Here is a 23,296-nt window from a genome sequence, read left to right as displayed (position 1 = left end):
TTCCAGCATGACAACTGATATCATAACTAGATACCAACCTGACAGTTCACCCAGCATGACAACTGATATCATAACTAGATACCAACCTGACAGTTCGCCCAGCATGACAACTGATATCATAGATATGTACCAACCTGACAGTTCGCCCAGCATGACAACTGATATCATAACTAGATACCAACCTGACAGTTCACCCAGCATGACAACTGATATCATAACTAGATACCAACCTGACAGTTCTTCCAGCATGACAACTGATATCATAACTAGATACCAACCTGACAGTTCGCCCAGCATGACAACTGATATCATAACTAGATACCAACCTGACAGTTCGCCCAGCATGACAACTGATATCATAACTAGATACCAACCTGACAGTTCGCCCAGCATGACAACTGATATCATAACTAGATACCAACCTGACAGTTCGCCCAGCATGACAACTGATATCATAAATAGTTACCAACCTGACAGTTCGCCCAGCATGACAACTGATATCATAGATACGTACCAACCTAATAGTTCTTCTAGAGTGACAACTAACATCTTGAATAGTTTTAGCCAACAAAATGTCATGATACTTCAGATAACTTTACATTATATTGCCTGAAACTAATAATAAGATGGAGCTACATACTTATTTCCCTGAATATATAGGTACAAAGTAACCAATATATTTATAGTGTACCTAATTAATATTTGTAGTGTACCTAATTAATATTTGTAGTGTACCAGATTCTGTATGCTTGTACATGTGGTATAAAACCGATATGTCAATGTACAGACACATTGCATATGTATACATCTTGTATGAAGGTGCATACCATGACTGAGAGCACTTCAGGTATAAACATACTGCCAGTTTGAAGTCTACTGCGAACAAGTGTGCATCTAATTAGCATGAAATATTGCAAGGTTGTAAATCAAGAGGTCCACTGAATTACCTAATATACTTGTCATGAGTAATAAAATAAAAATGATAGACTAACTTTTGATGAAGTTGCTTGACTTTCAGTTCATTTAGAACTGACTTAGTAAAACTCATGCACCCTCATATCCTTTTACCTGTAGTTTGATATGCTTATTTTTTTTCAGACATCACCTGGAGTTCACCGAAAGAATTCCCTAAATCGTAACGGCTCAGTCAATCGCAGTGGGTCAATCAACCGTAGCAACTCAATCAATCGTAATGGGTCAATCAACCGTGGAAATGGGTCCTTCAACCGAGGTGAATCTGCCTTCACCAAACAAGTGGTCAACCTCACCCCTAATACAAGTTTCCAGAGAAAGAGGGTCTCTCCCAACAATTCGGTAATATAAACCAGCATAATACATTATCAGACTGTTATAGATAAGAAAACTGGTAATTTCTGAGAAAGATAATATAAGAAAATGGATATTTGAACTCTATTATTTTAGTGTATCCTAAGATGGAAGCATCAATAGACACTGTGAAAATTGAAAATGAAAGTTGACCAATATGCTGAATGCAATATTAACTTCTGGTCATGCTTTTCCCAAAAAAGTGTTTGTACACACCACAATACATCCTGCTCATGTCATTCTCAAAAACAATTCTTGTAAATTGTAATTGTTCTGATCCTGAGTTAAGTCCTTTGGTCATATTTTACTGGACTCTTCTATTAATAATTCCACGGCAAGCTAAGAATGCAAACTGCTGGGAAATCCACTGATGAGCTCAGTTACGTTGTGGTAAAATTTTCTGCGTTGTCAAAGATCTTAATAAAGAATGGTATTTCAAACTATTGTGGCTGTTAGCAGTATACATTTGAAAACTATTAGCTGAATTTTAATCACAGGCAAACAGTCTTGTTTTTCTAACGTTTTTTTTCTTCTGTTGCTTTTTCTTTGCTGAACAGCATTCAGTTATATTATATCCAGTTACCATTTGTTCTCCGTTTACGAGACATTTCACTGTGGTTATTACAGGTATTTATCATATTATTTGTATACAAACTAAAGTACCCGGAAAAAGACTACTGAAACAAAACATGCAGATCCATTATGAATTATATGACTGATATTATCCTTATTTATAACAAGTCTGAAGTCATTAATATATTTTTATTTGATTTCAGTTCAATAAGTCTACACCTGGAGGAGGTCAGCTGACAAAGAGTCGCATCGCTAAGGTTTTACGTCTACGTCTCTACCTCCTGCAGCAGATGGGGCCTAACTCCTTCCTCATTGGTGGTGACTCCCCAGACCACAAATTCAGGGTTATCATTGGACCTCAGGTACATGGCAAAACTGAAAAATGATTAGCATTAAAGTGTATAGGTAAAAAGTTATTGTTTCAACAATCAAAAGAACTTTTATACACAACTAAGTTTACATTTTGTGTTGATTGTGGATTGATTATTTTCTAGTCCTGTAGCTGTGGTAAAGGCCCTCATTGTGTCCACGTCCTCTTCGTTATGCTGAGGGTTTTCCAAGTGAGCGAAGGTGATCCTTTATTGGGCAGCAAAACTCTCAAGAACTATGAGGTAAGTTTTCATATATATTGGGAGCATGTGGTTTCATGATTATTCAAGCAACAAAATATTCTTATAGATAATTATGGAGACTGGAATATTTTATTCATCTTAAAAGTCAGTTATCAAATTCATGTTATTATTTGAGATTTACATACTTAAATATGGAGATAAAGGAAGTTGCATAAGAAACATCTAAATGTATATTATGTCATGACTGCAGTTTCTCCACAAACTATGAATGGATTTGACCATGTAATTATTAATGTGCTTATTGGATTAATACTTAATTGAGTACATGCAGTCTGTGATGACAAGCTAAGACATCTTAGTTAAAGTTGTACCAATCACAGCACCACTGAATAAGATTAAATATATCTGATATTATATGTGATATTGTTACTTATATAAAGAGTTGTTTCTATCACTCTATTGTATAGGTGGAGTCTCTGTTCAGAGATTATCATGAAAAAATATCCTCCCGGATACAGAACAGGAAAGAGGAAAAACAAAAGCAACTGAAGAAAATAGAAGAACAGACAGGCACCCCCTCCGATGACTCAACTCCTGCTCCCTCTGAGGCAGATCTAGGGTGGGTATATCTCTGAGGCAGATCTAGGATTGGCATATCTCTGAGGCAGATCTAGGTTGGTATATCTGTGAGGCAGATCTAGGGTTGGTTTATCTCTGAGGCAGATCTAGGGTTGGTATATCTCTGAGGCAGATCTAGGATTGGTATATCTCTGAGGCAGATCTAGGTTGGTATATCTGTGAGGCAGATCTAGGGTTGGTTTATCTCTGAGGCAGATCTAGGGTGGGTATATCTCTGAGGCAGATCTAGGTTGGTATATCTCTGAGGCAGATCTAGGGTTAGTATATCTCTGAGGTAGATGTAGGGTAGAATTAGGGTTGGTTTATCTCTGAGGCAGATCTAGGGTTGGTATATCTGTGAGGCAGATCTAGGGTTGGTATATCTGTGAGGCAGATCTAGGGTTGTTATGTCTCTGAGGCAGATCAAGGTTTGGTTTATCTCTGAGGCAGATCTAGGGTTGGTTTATCTCTGAGGCAGATCTAGGGTTGGTATATCTGTGAGGCAGATCTAGGGTTGGTATATCTGTAAGACATGTCTAGGGTTGGTATATCTGTAAGACATGTCTAGGGTTGGTATATCTCTGGGACTAATCGAGGGTTGGTATATCTGATACTAATCTAGGGTTAATATATCAAATCAAGGGTTGTTAGGTCTCAAAGGTAGAGAAAGAGTTATTATGTATGTCTTACAGGTAGACAATGGGTTGTTATATCTTACAAACAGACCAAGGGTTGTTATACCTCACAGGTAGATCAAGGGTTGGTATATCTCACAGGTAGACCAAGGGTTGGTATATCTCACAGGTAGATCAAGGGTTTTTATATCTCACAGGTAGATCAAGGGTTGTTATATTTGTAAGACATGTCTAGGGTTGGCATATCTGTACAACATTTCTAGGGTTGGTATATCTGTAAGACATGTCTAGGGTTGGTATATCTGTAAGACATGTCTAGGGTTGGTATATCTGTAAGACATGTCTAGGGTTGGTATATCTGTAAGACATGTCTAGGGTTGGTATATCTAACAATTATATTGTATGAGGCCTAATTCAGTAGTTTATTAAGTTTGCTTGTTGACTCCTCCATGTGTTTCCTAATTATCATGAAGATTTGAAATGTTCCCCATCTTGCCTCACAATATGTTATAAGTAAACTGAATATTCCAAAAGTATCCTTATTACCCTTGTGTTTTCCCCAGAGTTGGCAATATCTTTGTTGATTTGTAGAAGTCAGAAAGAGGAGGATGACACATGTCCAATATGTCTTTTGGAAATGCTGGAGGGGGAAAGTCTTTTAAAATGTGAGGATGGCTGTCAGAACCGTCTTCATCACCATTGTATTGCAGTGTGTAAGTATATCTATTAACAGGCTCTTGTATAAATGTTTATTATCCAGGTTTATTAATCAGTTCATTTGAAAAAAGAATTTCATTAATGTAACTTACAATAGATTAAGTTTTTATACTAAACAAAAGGTCAGCAATTTAAAACCTTTGTTTATTGCCAGGGTTTGAACTGTGCCGACGACAAAATGACCCATTGATTTGTCCCCTGTGTAGGACCAAATGGAAAGCGAACAACATAGAAGTGCGAAGGTGAGCAAGCAATATTAACAGTACATTTGAAGTTAGATAGGCTAACTGACAATATCATGAAAATGGTTAGGAATAATCCCCCTAGAAAGGGCCGGTTTCCAAAACGACCCCTTCTCTGATTCAAATTTCCTGTTGGTGGTGCATTGCCCATGCCGTTGTGGTCACAAATCTATAAAGTATAAAGATTTAGGTCACTTGGTTTGTTTTTTATGGCTCCTCAAAGTTGTACCTTTCAGAAGCTGTCTAAGTGTTGATAAAATGTGCATGTTATGTAAAATATTAATGAAAATCTAATCAAATGATAGTCACCGTAAAGAATACATTCATGGCATGATTGTGACAAAAAATCATGTTTCCATCGCGCCATTTGGCTATTTTATGGAAAAAACAATCTCAAAAATGCCATTTTCGATGATAACATTTTAGACACAAAAACTGTGTTTTTTAGAGAATACACCCTTTTATGGGCGTTGGATGCAAACCAATTTTTATCCTATTAAATAGTACGTAATATGCTATTGATGAGAGGAAAAATCATGAAAATGTAAGTGGTGGAACATTTTCAAATGTTGGGTTGAATTAGCCTATGGTTGAATTGCCGATTTTCGACTTTCTTTAGATAATTAACAAAAAAACGAGAGTATTTGCTCGGTATGTTGAGAATATGTACACAGATATGAAAAAAAGTGAGAGAAACACTTTTTCATAAAAAAATCCAAGATGGCTACTTCGCAAGTCCCCGTGGTTGAAGACATTGGCTGACAAATAGACAGAACAACAAACAAAACGTGTTCCTTATGATTTTGGTTGGTTTTCGCATTTACGGGAGTGTTCATAGCTACGGGCGATTGTATAATACCTATATTGATAAGTTTGGTTAGTCACATGGTAACAGGGATCTTTCATATCGAGCCCCAAACATACTTTCGACATATGCACGTTGTTGCCGCATGGAAAACTATTTCAAGTTTTGTCGGAATTTCTTTACCTGTGGTTGTAATGGTCGAGGGTTTTCCAGCGTCCTGTAATACCCAAGGTAGTACAAAATACTGGAGATGTGCGCACACATTCCCATTGTTCTCTCTCCAACTGGGCACTGGCAGTAGTAGTCCTTTATTGGGGCCTCAACATCGGGTGAAACGGTGAACCGTATCCAAACGTTATATTTCGTTTGGCTTTTGTGTTGAGAATGTATTTGACATCGGAGAAGGTCTGGGGAGTGCTGGTTAAGCCACACCTCATAGTCGCCGTCATCACTTAAATGTTCGGCGATGTAACCAGGAGCCAGAGATATCTGATACGTTCCACACGTAATGGTTCTCAAGTAATCAAGATCGAGACGGGGAAACAGTACTTTATTTATTTAATTTTTTTTTTACACATCATAAAACTGTCATGAAAATATCCGCTCTGATATTCAATATAAAAGTTTGTATATAATAAGCTATATAATAGGGTTTCAGACAAGGTTGTTACTCATTTCCCCTTTTCTTTCAATTTACAACCACATTCAGGCGGCGATATGAGAACCTTCCACCACATGGAATTAGCTGATTTTTGGTACACATATGAACAAGTAAAGCTCTATCTGATTTTGTGATGGAAATTTGCATCCAAAACTATATAACGGGAGAAAATTGCAAATTTATGGCATTTTTCTTCATAATTGTGTCTCTGCAAGTGCATTTTCATCCGAGAAGATTTTTTTTTTATGTTTTATGAATAAACACGATGTTTTGGAAATATTTATCAAAAGAAATTTATACTATGTTGCGAATTACAATTTCGAGATAACCTTCTTTTATTTACGAACTTTGATGCTGAAATTGACAACTTTATAAAAATACATTTTCACTGAAATTATGAAATCTAGGTGTCGGAAAGGTGTAAAATTATTTTTCGGAAAAGAAAAAAACAGTAGTTGAGCTAGATAAGAAATTATACGGGGGCAGGCTCCTGTGGAGAATTAACATTACTGGAAACAGGCCCTTTAACATAATTACTCTCCGTGACATAAACCAGTAGATCATATTTTTGAGCACTGTTGTATTGATATGAGACATGTTTCCACAGTGTCTAAAAAGACGGAAGTAACAATCTGAAAACAGGTTTTAGTATAAACAGACAAATATCAATCCATTTTACTCACTAGAAAGAAAAGAAATAATCTTTTTTTGTAAATAATTTGTGAATTGTACTTATTTTTTTGAATTCTAACACCATAATTGATTTTCTTTTTCTGAAGTGATGGTACCCCAGCCAGCAGTGACTCCCCCATGGTACCCCCCAATACGAGGGCCTCATCTCCCCTTCCTACAGAAGGAGAAGAGCGTCTGCCATATGCCGAGCCTATACCTTCCGAGCATGTCACTTCAGCAGCACCTTGGGTCGAGGTAGGTTGTATTCCAAACAGGAATTGCATGGTGTTTGTTGTAAACCTTGTCTTATAATGTCAGAAATTTTCTGGTCCATTTCATAATTACTTACCATACCTCCCAAAAAAAGGCATCAAAAGTAAATAGAAGAGTATTTTTTTCCTGTCTTTCTTTCTTTCATCAAGTATATTCAATGCTAATTTTTGCAGCTACTTGGTGAGGATTTGGTATCCTGTTTCTTCAGCAAAAGTTGGTCAATTCGTGAGTCTGGCCTCAAGCACCTTGGGAAAGAAACTAGAGCAGTGTTGATGAGAAATATGGCAGAGGGTCGGCAAGGCACAATTACCTCCCCTGTCAGACAAGATGCTACACACAAGATGCTGGAGTCCTGTTGTCAGATACTCAGTTTCATGTGTCTAGACCCTGTATATAAGGTTTATGTGGCTAGTCTAGTAAGTGCCTCTCTAGTTCAGTCTTTGGAATGTAATGTAAAATTTTAGGGATATACATTATAAAAACTTTGTGGTAAGAATTGAATAATGAAATGATATTAGCTTGATTTACCCCATAAATCTGCATTTGCCCCGTAAAGAAATTTTAAGGGGATTAGGCAATGTGCTGAGGAAGACATATCAGTAGATAAATTGCACAGGAGAGCTGAAAATTCAGCAAGGAAGCAAATGTTAAGACGGAGATGGTTATATAAAACTTTATCTGTACTTGAATGTGTTATATTCCTGAAATATTTGATAGAGTTCAAATGAAGTATAAATAAGAGTATGTAAAAAATAATGGGTTGATATTTTTAACAGCGGACCTTGAGGACATTCCTTTCATACACGCCATGTAGAGATCAGCTACAGCGCAGAAAATTACAACACCTCCTGAAGCCTGTCCTACACGCCATCATCATTAAATGTACAGACGGTAACAGGTATGTGTTACTGATCCTGTGTGGTCTCTGATTAAACCTACATATACTAGAGTATCAGATGAGCCATTGCTAGCCTATTGATTTTATATAATGAAGCTCAAGTTTCACTGATATAAAACCCAATCCAGACAGAAAAAATATTACAAAAAATTTTATGAAAATATCCTTTTTTTTTATATTGTGGAGAATTCTGAGATCTTGCATAATTAGACACTGTACTGATGTTCAGTCATCCAATATAATTGAGAAAAAAGCATGTTAATGCACAGTCTTCATATTTTTTATTGTATGGAATTTCTAAAGGTTGGCAAATATGTGAATTTTGTAATATATGGGAGGTAATTACAGGAAAGCAATAGAAAAATACAAATGACTTGATTAGCAAGAGAATGACACAGTCGTCCAATATAGCTGTTTATATATATACGTGCTTTACAGAATAAAAGCAAAGTAATTTAAGGATCGCATACTCAGTTCGTTGTTTTTCTTGAAATAATTTGGCAACTAAATTGGAAGATATGATCATATATGGTGATGTATGTCCAGCCATTCTACTGACTAATGTAATTCATATAAGAAGTTATTTGCAATTTAAATGAAATCTTTAGTTACTTGTAAGACATTGAATGCCCCCCTCTTTCTCCAAAGCTAACCCCGACCCTCAAAAAAGTTATTATTTCAATACAGTAAAGCCAGAATCATTTTTTACTTTTTCAAAGGATTAACAAATGGTTTCAAGTGATTTTACAGACAAACAGGGATTTTTCAAGATTAAAGTTAATTTATGAGTTATCTGTATATTACAGGCGGACAAGTCAGCTGTCCCTGTCTACAGCCATTGAGCTGGCTAAGGGACAAGATGGAGAGCTAGCAGTTGGCAAGGATATCCACAATGGAGGTATGGGTTTTAGTTCAGAGACACCTACCAATCATTAATAGTACAATGGTGTATTGCTTTATGTTTATCTAATGATGCTGTCTCACCTTTTTATAATTACTATGTAGTGTATTGACTTGATTTATTGGAAATCAGAAGAAAACAATAAAGTTTACAGGCTTTGACAAGTTTTCAATCAGTTTCTTGTATTTAGGTCATCAATAGGGAAAACTTAAACTGTAATGTGATAACGAAATGCATCTCAATCTAGTGAAAATGAATAACGTGTCTTTTTTTGTCTGTTAAGTAACCAAACTTTTCCTGTTGCAGGCACATATGGTATGGATAGTCTGGAATATGTTGTGAGTTGTGCCACAGAGGAATATGATGCAGACACCATTTCATGGCAGTGGTTGCTTGGAAGATTGTATGTACTGGAACTGATGATGAAGCAGCTTCTAAAGTAGAAGGTGCCACAGCAGCCACGCCTTCTAGATCATCCAATTATGAACGACTTCTTTCCTGTGCTAGATTTGCTGTAAAAGCAGTAGGCAATTCTCATATGAGAGTCAGTCGCATGGCAAGACGTGTTTTCTTTCTCGTTGCAAAATTTTCTGCCCACATGGACAATATTATAGAAGATCTTGATGAGTTACTTATAGGACTAGACTCAAATGTAGCTTTGTCAATGAAAAAAAGACTTTATCGCATAGTGGAGGATTTTCAGGTATCAGAAAAAAATGTGAATAAATTACATCAGGGTACATTGAAATATCGTAGAAATTTTGACAATTCTCCAGCTGATTCTCCGTTTGACACACCTGTCTCAAGTCCTCGCTGTGTTTCTCCAGCAACAGTCTCCTCCTCTCACTCAGACTGCCAAAGTGAAACTAGCACCTCAAGCAAACATGCCCCACTTGTGCCACCTAACACACCCATTCGAGGTCGAAAGAAACAGCGTGAGAGGGCTGACAAGGCAGACAAGGCAGTTGAGGCAGAGGCAGGAGCCTTACCTGTTCCATTGTTAGAGAAAGATGAAAACGTTTTAAGTGACATACACACTATGCCTCTGGTGAAGGACAAGGTTAAATCACCACCTCACAGTGTGATGACACCACCATTCTCTGCTGAGCCTTCTCCAGGGAAACAGACTCCACCCCCTATCCCACCTAGACCACTGAACAGGACCAAAAGTTATGAAATCTTAAATGATCGTTTTTCATTGTCACCTCTGCCTGTGGTCCAAAGAATTAATTCAAGTGACATTAGAAATAATAATATTGACAATGATGAAAACATTCAAAATATGCTGAAAGGTATCAGCTCCAGTGATTGTAAAAGTAAGGGTAAAAATGCATATGTTAATCAACAAAGTAGTGTTTTTTAATCTGTGATAAGGAACCAGCACTGAAAAGTGAATCATGTTCGATAAAATATAAGACTTTGGCATCCCAGAGACTTTCTTTTGAAGGAGATGATGAGACAAGTAAACCTGTCTGCACTAGTGGCATTATGTCAATATCCTCAGATGAAAAAACCATCTCCTCAGATGATTCTCTGGATCGGCCTCGACGAAGGTCTGGAGCCAGTAAGTCCTGTCTGGCCACCCCTCAACATCTCTCCAGTGATGAATTACTGGAGAATAGCTGCAGTAGAAGTACACCATCGTGTACACCAGACAGAGAGAAACCAGTGACCTTTAAAACAGAGGTCACTGTGCTCACACCAAAGCATTCACCAAGTCACACAGTGGACACATGTAAGTCTAGTGTTTGAGTCGGTTCATGATATTGATGTCTCTTGTGTATAATACCATTTACTTGGATATACTCTCAGAACAACAGCCTTAAAAACAAGATAAATATGTGTGAAGTGTCAATTTGTAGATAAAGTTTCATACCTATATTCTTATAATATTTCTGTTCTAATTATTAAACTCTAACCGTAATTTTGGGAAGTTTTTCTGTGGCCCTAGATGGCAATGACAAGACCTGTAATGGTGGGTTTTTTGGCCCAAGATGGCAATGACAAGGCCTGTGAAATAATTTTTTGGCCCTAGATGGCAATGACAAGACCTGTGCAAATAATTTTTTTTGGCCCTAGATGGCAATGACAAGGCATGTGCAAATAATTTTTTTTGGCCCTAGATGGCAATGACAAGGCCTGTGCAAATAATTTTTTTTGGCCCTAGATGGCAATGACAAGGCATGTAATGATTTTATTTTGGGCCCTAGATGGCAATGACAAGGCCTGTGCTTGTAAAGAAGAAGTAGAGAAGGAGGAGGCTATTGCTCTATCTGAGGCTATGAAGGTGTCATGGTTAGAGCCGCCGAAACCTGTTGTACCGGGACTCACTCCAACAGACAAGGAACAAGTCATCACTATACGAATACAGCCAGATGTAAGTTACCTTTATATAACACACAGTATACAGCCAGATGTAAGTTACCTTTACATAACACACAGTATACAGCCAGATGTAAGCTACCTTTATATAACACACAGTATACAGCCAGATGTAAGTTACCTTTACATAACACACAGTATACAGCCAGATGTAAGTTACCTTTACATAACACAAGGTATACAGCCAGATGTAAGTTACCTTTACATAACACACAGTATACAGCCAGATGTAAGTTACCTTTACATAACACACAGTATACAGCCAGATGTAAGTTACCTTTACATAACACACAGTATACAGCCAGATGTAAGTTACCTTTATATAACACACAGTATACAGCCAGATGTAAGTTACCTTTACATAACACACAGTATACAGCCAGATGTAAGTTACCTTTATATAACACACAGTATACAGCCAGATGTAAGTTACCTTTACATAACACACAGTATACAGCCAGATGTAAGTTACCTTTACATAACACACAGTATACAGCCAGATGTAAGTTACCTTTACATAACACACAGTATACAGCCAGATGTAAGTTACCTTTATATAACACACAGTATACAGCCAGATGTAAGTTACCTTTACATAACACACAGTATACAGCCAGATGTAAGTTACCTTTACATAACACACAGTATACAGCCAGATGTAAGTTACCTTTACATAACACACAGTATACAGCCAGATGTAAGTTACCTTTACATAACACACAGTATACAGCCAGATGTAAGTTACCTTTACATAACACACAGTATACAGCCAGATGTAAGTTACCTTTACATAACACACAGTATACAGCCAGATGTAAGTTACCTTTACATAACACACAGTATACAGCCAGATGTAAGTTACCTTTACATAACACACAGTATACAGCCAGATGTAAGTTACCTTTACATTACACACAGTATACAGCCAGATGTAAGTTACCTTTACATTACACACAGTATACAGCCAGATGTAAGTTACCTTTACATAACACACAGAAAGTATTTTTTGATTACTTAATTATATAAATTAAGACAATTCTATTTTATTTGTATTGATATATTACAGGATTATGGTAAAAACATGTCAGACAACAGCAATAACACCAACCAGCCTGCCCTGTTCCTGGAAAATGTTCACTGGGTGAAGGGACCACTCCTCGGGACTGGGGCATACAGCACTTGTTACCAGGCCAGAGATGTGAAGAGTGGTGTGATCATGGCTGTTAAACAGGTAAAAGCTACTAGAACAAAGATGTTAGGTAGTTATACAGGTATCAATACCACAGTTATACAAGACCAGTGATTAGTTTCTGATCATTACCACAATACAGAGTATTTACAAATAAGATGTTTTAATATAAACAGAGCACTATTATATAAATTAAGTTCTAGGTATTGATATATACTACAGGATTAGTTCTGACAGGTAAAAACAATGTCAGATACACAACTAAAATTTACAAGACTATAGATGTTTTGAGACTAGTTATATAAATTAAACAGGTATTCTACCACAGCTATTTACAAGACTATAGATGTTAGGTAGTCTAACAGGTATCGATACCACAGTTAATTACAAGACTATAGATGTTAGGTAGTCTAACAGGTATCGATACCACAGCTATTTACAAGACTATAGATGTTAGGTAGTCAAACAGGTATCGATACCACAGCTAATTACAAGACTATAGATGTTAGGTAGTCTAACAGGTATCGATACCACAGCTATTTACAAGACTATAGATGTTAGGTAGTTATACAGGTATCTATACCACAGCCAATTACATGACTATAGATGTTAGGTAGTTAAACAGGTATCGATACCACAGCTATTTACATGACTATAGATGTTAGGTAGTTAAACAGGTATCGATACCACAGCCAATTACAAGACTATAGATGTTGGGTAGTCAAACAAATATAGAGACCACAGCCATTTAGAAATAAGCTTGGCAGTCAAGCTTATATAGATCTACAGTATATAACTATGCGCCACTCAGATAAGAGGAGGCTGTACAGGAATGCGTGCATCCATAATAACCTTGTATACAAGATTAATCATTATTCAAAGAACGGAGTTAGTTTATATTCACAACATAGCATCACACCACCAATGTCTACACCTTATTGAAGATAGCCAATGAATTACCTGTAATATGTAACTACATATATACAGGTGACTTCTGCCTCCCAATACAATATTTATATTATTTTTATTTCAGATATCTTTTTGTCGGAACACTCCTTCCGAGCAGGAAAAGGTGGTGGAAACTATCACAGAAGAGATTCACATGATGACCAAACTGAATCATCCCAATGTTGTTAGAATTTTAGGTGCCACACGGCAAGGCTGTCACTTCAACATGTTCGTAGAATGGATGCCAGGTAAGAACACTATTGGGATCATGTTTTGTATTTCATGGAGCAGAATTCAATGTGAAGGGATAAATCAGTTGTGGTATAAATCTAAATAGAACTTGTTGGTTGATAAAGACTGCTAATTTTGACCAATGTTTTTGGTACAGCTGGATCTCTGGCCTCACTGCTGTGCACTTATGGTGCCTTTTAGGAGAATGTGATGACCAGTTACACCCTTCAGTTATTACGAGGGATGGCCTATCTCCATGACAACCATGTCTTACACAGGGATCTCAAGGGTAAGTTCTTCTTTCTAGTCTCACATATTCCTGTCATTGGTTTTAGATTTGGCTTCTATGAACAGAGCTCTTAGACCTGAGCTTATCCTCCTTTATGTGGACTGTTTTATCAACTCGAAGGCTAGTGTGGACCAAAATGGTAATGGCCAGATCATCAAAATTTGGAACAAAATACTATTTATATTCTAATGAAATATCTGGAACATTTAAAAGCCTATGGATATATGTTACATGCAGACAGCTATACTAGCATATCTATATTACAATATGCCAAGTGAGGCAACTCATTATTTTGAATGGATGGGATGTCAGGAGCAGAGCTTATCACTGGACATTGAAAAAGAATTTGCCTGCATTTATACTGAAATTCCATTAGATGTGGGTGGGCTTCTTGCAAAGCATGTGCTTATTGCCAAAAAAAGATGTTACATTTTCCATGACCTGTCTACTCTCTGTACAGGAGCCAATTTGTTGGTGGACAGCACTGGACAGCGATTGAGGATTGGAGATTTTGGTGCAGCAGCTCGTCTTGCTTCTCAGGCCACAGGGGCAGGAGAGTTTCAGGGCACCATTGCCTTCATGGCACCAGAGGTAGTGTTTCTTTTAATAAAAGAGCTATCGGCATTTGTGTTAATTAACTGTTGTAACTACTGGATAGATGGAGTTTATGTAACATTTATTTGTCAGGTTACTTCAATAAGAGCAAAAATATCACAATTTCAGAAATAATTGACTAATTTGAATACAGAAATTTATCCAAGTTCCTTGATTTAAAGGTCATAAAAATGTTTGTAGAGTATAAAGTTTGCTGATAAAAATAACACTCTGATGACTTTTATTGTTTGTACTTCTTGTTTGTATTTCTCCTCGCACCAGATTTTTTTTAATTTGATGTGAGGAATATGCAAATTTATTCAATAGCATAGATGTTGATGGCAACACAATAAGCAAACACTCTCTATCAAACAGGTATTCTGTCTATGTAATATACACAAATAACTGAGGATGGCAGACAAAATTGTTGTGAAGAAGAATAATTATGCCAAAATTTTCTTTAAAAAAAATCATTATTGTTCATTTCTCATATATTTCACCAAGCTTAGTTTGAGCTCTGTTTTATGTATTGATAAACTGTTTGTACAGGTGTTAAGGGGAGAGAACTATGGTAGGGCGTGTGACATATGGAGTGTAGGATGCTGTATGATAGAAATGGCTACAGCCAAGCCTCCCTGGGGAGCCAAAGATATCTCCAACCACCTTGCACTCATTTTCAAGGTCAGTGTAAAATAGCAGACATCATTATCATTACTATTTTTACACAAAGTACTAGATAATTACCATCAGATTTGATCCTCTGATCAATCTCAGGTGTAAGTTGTGCAGTATCACTTTGGAACATTGTCAAGGTCACAAATTTTAACTTCAATTTTTTTTTCTGAAGTAATCATTGCATCACATGTTATGTCAAGGTCAAGTGGTTAAATTGAAGATCTCATTCATTAAAAACATCTTGTCAGAAATGTTTAAGCCATATCTTAAATGTATCTGCATTGTAGCGTTACTCTGTAATATTGTTGAAGTTAATGCAGAGGTGTGTTTACAGAATGGCTTTAATTATTATGATATTGATATGCTAAAATCTGGCATTTTAAAATTTCACATTCATTTTCAATGAAAAGGAAATTAGATTTTTGAAATGAACAACTTTACTTTCAAAAGTGCTGTTTAGTATGAGTTGTATTGTTCACCAGGAACAACGCTATAAGTTTGTGATTTGGTCACACCTCAAGCAAGTCAATGAAATGTAGCCATTAGGCTTAACAAGTTATCTATAAATCCTGGCATGAAAGTTTATGAGGTTTATGCCTTGGAAGATATTGATTCAGTGACAGGAGGTGCTAATTTGGCTGAAGCAGTCACGATAATGGTTTAATGATTTGATTACAAGCCAGGTTCAGCACATGCTGATAATTTGTTGATAATTTGTTTGTAACATCAAATAGTAATATACGGAGATTTGATCAAATGTCATATTTATTCAACCACTCACGAACATTATTTGATATTATGATAACAAAACTGGATGAACAGAGCATTTCAAATGAAGTCAGGCTAGTGCCTTCAGTAAGCTAAAAAATATCACAGACATTGTTCGTCTCATTGTAGATTGCTACATCACAGCAGCCACCCCCAATCCCAGATAACATATCACCACCAGTGCGAGACCTGATGCTGAGGTGTTTAGAACAGAAAAAAGAAGAGAGACCTTCAGCCAAGGACTTACTCATCCATCCACTGTTTACCCAGTATATGTCACAGAAAACCTTACATGTGTCCAACTTATAGATCCTTTAATTACACTGAAACCAGCTGTTTTCTCCTGAACTGGAACTACTTTCTTCTCAGTTAGTGATCCCCAGTTTTTATGACCTTGATTTCTTGGAGAAAACTTCTAGATACAATAGAACTTATTCCCAGTTTTTGAAAGAAAAAAAAGGCAAAATTTGTAAAAAGTATTTTTAGGCTGTCAAGAAGGAAAGGAAACAAGAGTCTTATAATCTATGATTTCATTTAAGTTGTAAACTAGATCTGTGATCCAAAGAAAAAACAGCTCAAGAAGGAGAGATCTTATAGTCAATAAATGCAATCTCTAATTTACAGAATATATGAGGATTCTGAGATGTTTCATTAAATTTATCTTTGTAGCATTGTCATTAATGATTTTAACAATCAGGGACTGTAGTTATATAGGACTTCATTAATATCACATCCATCTTCTCGCTCTACATGTGAGAAAATATTAATTTGATACACTTGATTAATTTAATTTCAAAACATGTTTTATAGATTTTTAAGAAGAATTCTCTTTAGACATTTCTCCAAAGAAAGACATTCAGCTATTACAAAAGATGGTGCTTTTGTTTGTTAAACGTTGTTATTTGTTATCAATTAATTTGAATTGTTGAAAAAAAGCATAATGAATTATGGATTTCCATGTGTTTATACATGTAAATTATTTAACCCTGTGTATGTACATATGGTTTACCTATGTGTGCTTCATATATATATATATACATATATATATTTGATATAAGGTAAACAGTGATGTTTGTTCTACAAAATTGAAATACTGATTATATTCATTTAAAAGATAAATACAAAAGTGCATGATATAACATTTTTTATTAAGATATTTCTTAATTAGACTTTACATTGATCATGTAAGAGATAGTCACTGTAGTGATGTATTGTAAGTGCTGTATGTCCTTAAATCCACTTTATTGTGACTGAGGTTTTCAAACAATTATAATTTTACATTGGCTGCCATATCAAGACACTGTATAACAAAAAGTTAGTGGCTAGTTTCTTTTGTGTTTTAAGCCTAATAATCCTTTTAAGGATAGAAAATTCTCATGAATGTCACATAATACATATAGTTTTTTCATTTGAAATCTTACTTGTTACATTTTAATTTCGTGATCTGTTCATTGCCACAAAAATTAATCATACTTATGTATATAGATCATTTGAAATCTCGCTTGATTGCCAAAAGGTGTCACTTTTATATACAAGGTATTTTGGAGTTATATACAAACTCTACACTGACAGTTTGGAAAAATGTTAATGTACATGTCTATAGCATTTACCTTGTAACATTTATTATAACGAGTAATGTAATATTTGGCATCAGTAAACATACATACACAGTTGTTTTAAGTGCTCTGATGACTTCAACATTAGGTTTAGTCAGTATGATTCGTGTTAAATAACATCACATATAATGATATATATATCCCTTGTCAGATAACTACATTTTATTACATTTTATGTGATAAACTTATGTATGTATTATCAAATACACATCACATTATGGGTTTAAGATGTGTCAGTTCAATATCCAACATATACTATAATTGCAAAAATTAGACACTGTTGAAGAAAAATCCTGTTACAGAGTATGTTCATCCCTACATATATGATCTGATACATACATATGTCTACATGTTTAATCTGATATATACATATGTCTACATGTGTCATCTGATATATACACGAGTCTTCATATATAATCTGATACATACATGTTGCTTCATGTGTAATCTGATACATACATGTGTCTACATGTATAATCTGATACATACATGTGTCTACATGTATAATCTGATACATACATATGCCTACGTGTATAATCTGATATATACATGTGTCTTCATGTTTGATGTGTCTACATATATAATCTGACATATACATGTGTGTACATGTTTGATACATGTGTCTACATATATAATCTGATACATACATGTGTCTACATATATAATCTGATACATACATGTGTGTACATGTTTGATACATGTGTCTACATATATAATCTGATACATACATGTGTCTACATATATAATCTGATACATACATGTGTGTACATGTTTGATACATGTGTCTACATATATAATCTGATATATACATATGCCACCATGTAACAGCTGATACAAACATGCATATCATTAATACTGCAATATTTACAAATCAATACAGCATCTTTATATTGATAATCAAATCAAATGCTCAATTAAACCCTCTGTTAGAAATGTATCTTGTTATATTTTTCTCAAATCAGATTGTTACCAGTTATTCTGATAAAGATTGCACAATCCTGTAGTAATTTTCTGTTTTTGTAATCTTGGCACTTTAAATTTGTTGGTGTTTTTACATACTGAGTTACCACAAACTGTATTCTATTTTAATTTTTTTTTCTTTTCAGATTTCATTGAATTATACAACATAAGAGGTTTTGTTTTATATTTCTAGGTAATATGTTTATTCAAGTCTTTTACAATGATATCTGTATTTATTCAGCTGTAAGCCTTTATCTATTCATAAACTAACCAAAATCTATTTGCTGTTTGGTAGAATTAAAAATATTTTCACTAAAATGATTCTGCAAAAACCCAACCCCTATATATGAGTCAAAAGTCATTTCCTTGCCCCTGGGCTGAGTGTGTTATGCCCTATCCCCTTAGCTTTGTCAGAGGTTATGTTATGGCCATAGGCTTAGTCGGAGATAATGTCCTGACCCTTGGGCTCAGTCAGAGGTAATGTCTTGACCTTTGAGCACAGTAAGAGGTAATGTCTTGACCCTTGGATTCAGTCAGAGGTAACGTCTTGACCCTTAGGCTCAGTCAGAGATAATGTCTTGACCCTCAGGCTCAGTCAGAGGTAATGTCTTGACCCTCAGGCTCAGTCAGAGGTAATGTCTTGACCCTTGGACTCAGAGGTAACGTCTTGACCCTTAGGCTCAGTCAGAGATAATGTCTTGACCCTTGAGCACAGTTAAAGATGATGTCCTAATCATTGCAGAATGAGTAAGTTGTGCTATAGAAAAAAGTCACTAGCAAATCTTTATCCATTTCTTTGGTTAATATGCCATAAGACAGGAATGCTTCTGGACAGACTACAAACAATGATTGTTACTTGAAAATCCTCACTGTAACCTTTATTATCATATTCCACTGTCATTATGATAGAAATATCTCTCTTGAAAACTAAAATATCAACCAAATTCACCCAAAACCAAATTTATAGTACTAATTTTGATCTAATGGGTAACCATGGTTAATATGTGTAAATATTGGATGAGAATGACTGACCTTTCTTTTATATTCTCTCCACTTCTCCAGTTAAGTTATTCATAGGTCACCAACTTACACTTACATACTCATGTTATCTCGCTGGAACGGAATATCTCACAGAGCAAGTTATTATGGTAATAACCCTGTAAGTCCTACTGAAAACCCTATACAATAATTAGCCAGTACAGACAGTATGTAGTACAGACTGAATGTCAGAGTAATGAGTATTTACTGAGTGATAGATTATCAATAACAGATTTGTTGTTAAGAGTATCGAGTATGCACTGGATGTTAGAATTTGGAGTACAGACAGGGTGTTAGAGTATGGAGTACAGAGTGGGTGTTAGAGTATGGAATACAGAGTGGATGTTATAGTATAGAGTACAGAGTGGGTGTTAGAGTATGGAGTACAGAGTGGGTGTTAGAGTATGGAGTACAGAGTGGGTGTTATAGTATAGAGTACAGAGTGGATGTTATAGTATAGAGTACAGAGTGGGTGTTAGAGTATGGAGTACAGAGTGGGTGTTAGAGTATGGAGTACAGAGTGGGTGTTAGAGTATGGAGTACAGAGTGGGTGTTAGAGTATGGAATACAGAGTGGGTGTTAGAGTATGGAGTACATAGTGGTTGTTAGAGTATGGAGTACAGAGTGGGTGTTAGAGTATGGAATACAGAGTGGGTGTTAGAGTATGGAGTACAGAGTGGGTGTTAGAGTATGGAGTACAGAGTGGGTGTTAGAGTATAGAGTACAGAGTGGGTGTTAGAGTATGGAGTACAGAGTGGGTGTTAGAGTATGGAGTTCAGAGTGGGTGTTAGAGTATGGAGGTCAGAGTGGGTGTTAGAGTATTGAGTTCAGAGTGGGTGTTAGAGTATGGAGTACAGAGTGGGTGTTAGAGTATGGAGTACAGAGTGGGTGTTAGAGTATGGAGTACAGAGTGGGTGTTTGAGTATGGAGGTCAGAGTGGGTGTTAGAGTATGGAGTTCAGAGTGGGTGTTAGAGTATGGAGTACAGATTGGGTGTTTGAGTATCGAATACAGACTGGGTACTGAGAGTGTTGACTTTATATGTAGCCACTGGTCTGCACTGGTTGTGAAATTTCCTCATGTATCATACTAGGTTGGATTGCATGACATTATACTGGTCATTCCAGCTATGTTTCTTTACTCAATACAAGGTTGTGATGTTGACATCAGGTTGTGACACATCATATGGCTGGTCTTTGTTATACATTCTCCTCAATCACATTCGGTTGTATTTTCTCATGAATGAAAAAAGGGAGAATTCTAACCAAAGTTCAATGCTTTTCAGCTAGTCTCCAATCATTGGACATAATCAGTGTTGAGATTTGTTTTTAAAATCCCAGAACTGAAACTTGAATGCATGTTTTATGAAGCATACTTACTTGGCTAAATATTGATTTAGAATGTAAATTGGTAGATCAATTTGTATATACAATTTTTGTATAATTTCTTACATGACTGTTTTATCTTACATGTTTTCTTCTCTTTTAATTGTTTTGTTTTTGTTTTAAAAATAAATGGTGTGATTTAAGCAGAATAAAAGTCATTATTGTTGTAAAAAACTGTTTTGGAAGTGTTGGGTTAATTGATAAAATATGCAACATTTTAATGTAATTTAAGTTGGAATGGTTTGGAAATAGTAAATTCTGCTTATTTTATTCTTTGTTTAAATGGAAATTAATTAATAATTTGAATGATGTGAAAACAAAAACTATTGATTTTATGTAATCTTCAGTGTGATGACCCTGCTGGCTATTCATTCTTTTGTTAAGTAGCACATATCTATTATTTATTTGGGGTGTAATATGATAAGTGTTGGTAAGTTATGTGGTAGTGACTTACATAGAGATCTCTAGTCATAGCACAGGTTGTCATGGTAACAATTTCGTGTGTATATACTAGTCACAGGTTAATGGAGGGAGGGGAGTAGAACTGTCAAGTTACAAAATTTACATTTCATTAAGAAACCAATGAAAGGTAAGCTTCAGTAGCACAAATACAGGTAGTAGCATGTTAAATGAACAGCATTTTTTTTAAATACTGTAGACAGTCACTTGAGATAGTGTTTGTGATTGCAAACTTGAAGAAAAGAAGCAAATAAAGTTTCTGTTGATGAATCAACAGAAAAGTTTGTATAGGAATGTTTTATTTACCCTGTGAGGCTAGATCCTGAGCATGTTTGCATTATGTCTTTGCTATGTTGATATATATAGTTTTCAGAGTCATACCTCTCCTCCTAATATATATACATTGACAAGTCTAATTGAAAGATGCTCAATCCCTATTACAACTATAAGGTTTATTAATACAGGATAATGATGTATGTGATGTATGTAAAACATGGCAGTAACAAAGAAGTGGTATGTGTTACATCACTTGATCATACCAAAATTTGATTGCAAGATTCCTTTTACATAACTTGCTGTGTTAGTATAGCTGGCATTTGTTAACACTGTTTTGATTATGTATAACGAGACATTATAAAATTTTACTGTGGTATATACATAACAAGGTCTGATATTTTCCTGTACATATATAACATTTTACTGTGTTATATATGTATTAAAAAAATTCCTGCACTGTACATTATGATTCATCTTCAGGTCCAAGTTACACGAAAAGACAATGTGATCTCATAGTAGCAGTTGATCTATGAGTTTGTAGTTGTACCATGTTTACCTGGTCAACATTTTTTCCGGGTCACTTTATATACATCTTCAACAATGATACATAGGGACTCGAGCACCAGTGTTGACTTAAAACATGGTTATCTCCCCTTACATTTTAGTTATGTGTCTACCTCAGATTGGATAGAGGGGTCTTACCTCAGTAACACTTCATCACAGTCATTAGTAATTAACTGTCAAATATTTATCAGGAACTGTATAACTTAGCATATGGATGCATATCATATATCAGCATGACATTTAACATTATTAGTACTCTATGTTTTAGCACACAGCAAGTCAAATTGTCTTGTTCAGATATTTTTATAAGAAATATATATTTGTATATCAGTGACTACCAGTATATATGAATATTTTTATCCGAAATTTACCATTTTAAAATTTATCATTACACAATATGAATAGATAATTGTATAATTTTCATTTATGATGATCAAGACAATTACTGATCAATCAATTAAAATTTGTCTACGTATCACTAGATCTCCTGTGTATGTGTGAAGAGTCTATCCCTTGGTGTTTTTTGTGGATACATTGTACAAAGAAATTGCCTCCCACATCAGCAATGATGTGAAACACAAGAAACATATTCTTAATTATTTGGAAATTCTTTATTAAATCAAGGTTTTTTTTTTTTTTAATCTTTTCCAGGTTATTGATGTTGATGATGTTCATTACTAAATGTGTCTTCAATAAGGTGAACTTTTGAATGTTATCATACTCATGTAGATACTAACCGACTGCAACAGGTTTGCTGGTACTGTTGCTGATATCGATATATTATAAATATAAAAGACAAAGACATAGAAATTTTATTTATTAAAAATGTATATCTTATAAGATAATATTTGTTGGTATATTATCATTGTATTGCAGAATTATTTTGCAATAAAACTAATTACCATGATAATATCTGTTGAATACATTCCTTATCAAATTCCTGAAGCTGATAAACCTATTAATTGGATTTATATTTGAATTTATAATTTATTAATCTGGAAATGAAATTGCTGTAATATCTTTCATGTTT

General features: G+C 35.2%; 1 pseudogene; it reads left to right on the top strand.

The window, feature by feature from the left end:
• Positions 1 to 16,278, top strand: part of LOC132555575 (mitogen-activated protein kinase kinase kinase 1-like) — a 32,345-nt pseudogene extending 16,067 nt beyond the window's left edge.
• The last annotated feature ends 7,018 nt before the right edge of the window (positions 16,279 to 23,296 follow it).

Source organism: Ylistrum balloti, unplaced genomic scaffold (genome assembly GCF_031769215.1).
Source record: "Ylistrum balloti isolate Yb309-2 unplaced genomic scaffold, AGI_CSIRO_Ybal_v1 Utg370506, whole genome shotgun sequence".
NCBI classification, from domain to species: Eukaryota; Metazoa; Mollusca; class Bivalvia; order Pectinida; family Pectinidae; genus Ylistrum; species Ylistrum balloti.
Note: the sequence above shows the minus strand (reverse complement) of the source record. Positions and strands in the feature narration are given on the sequence as shown.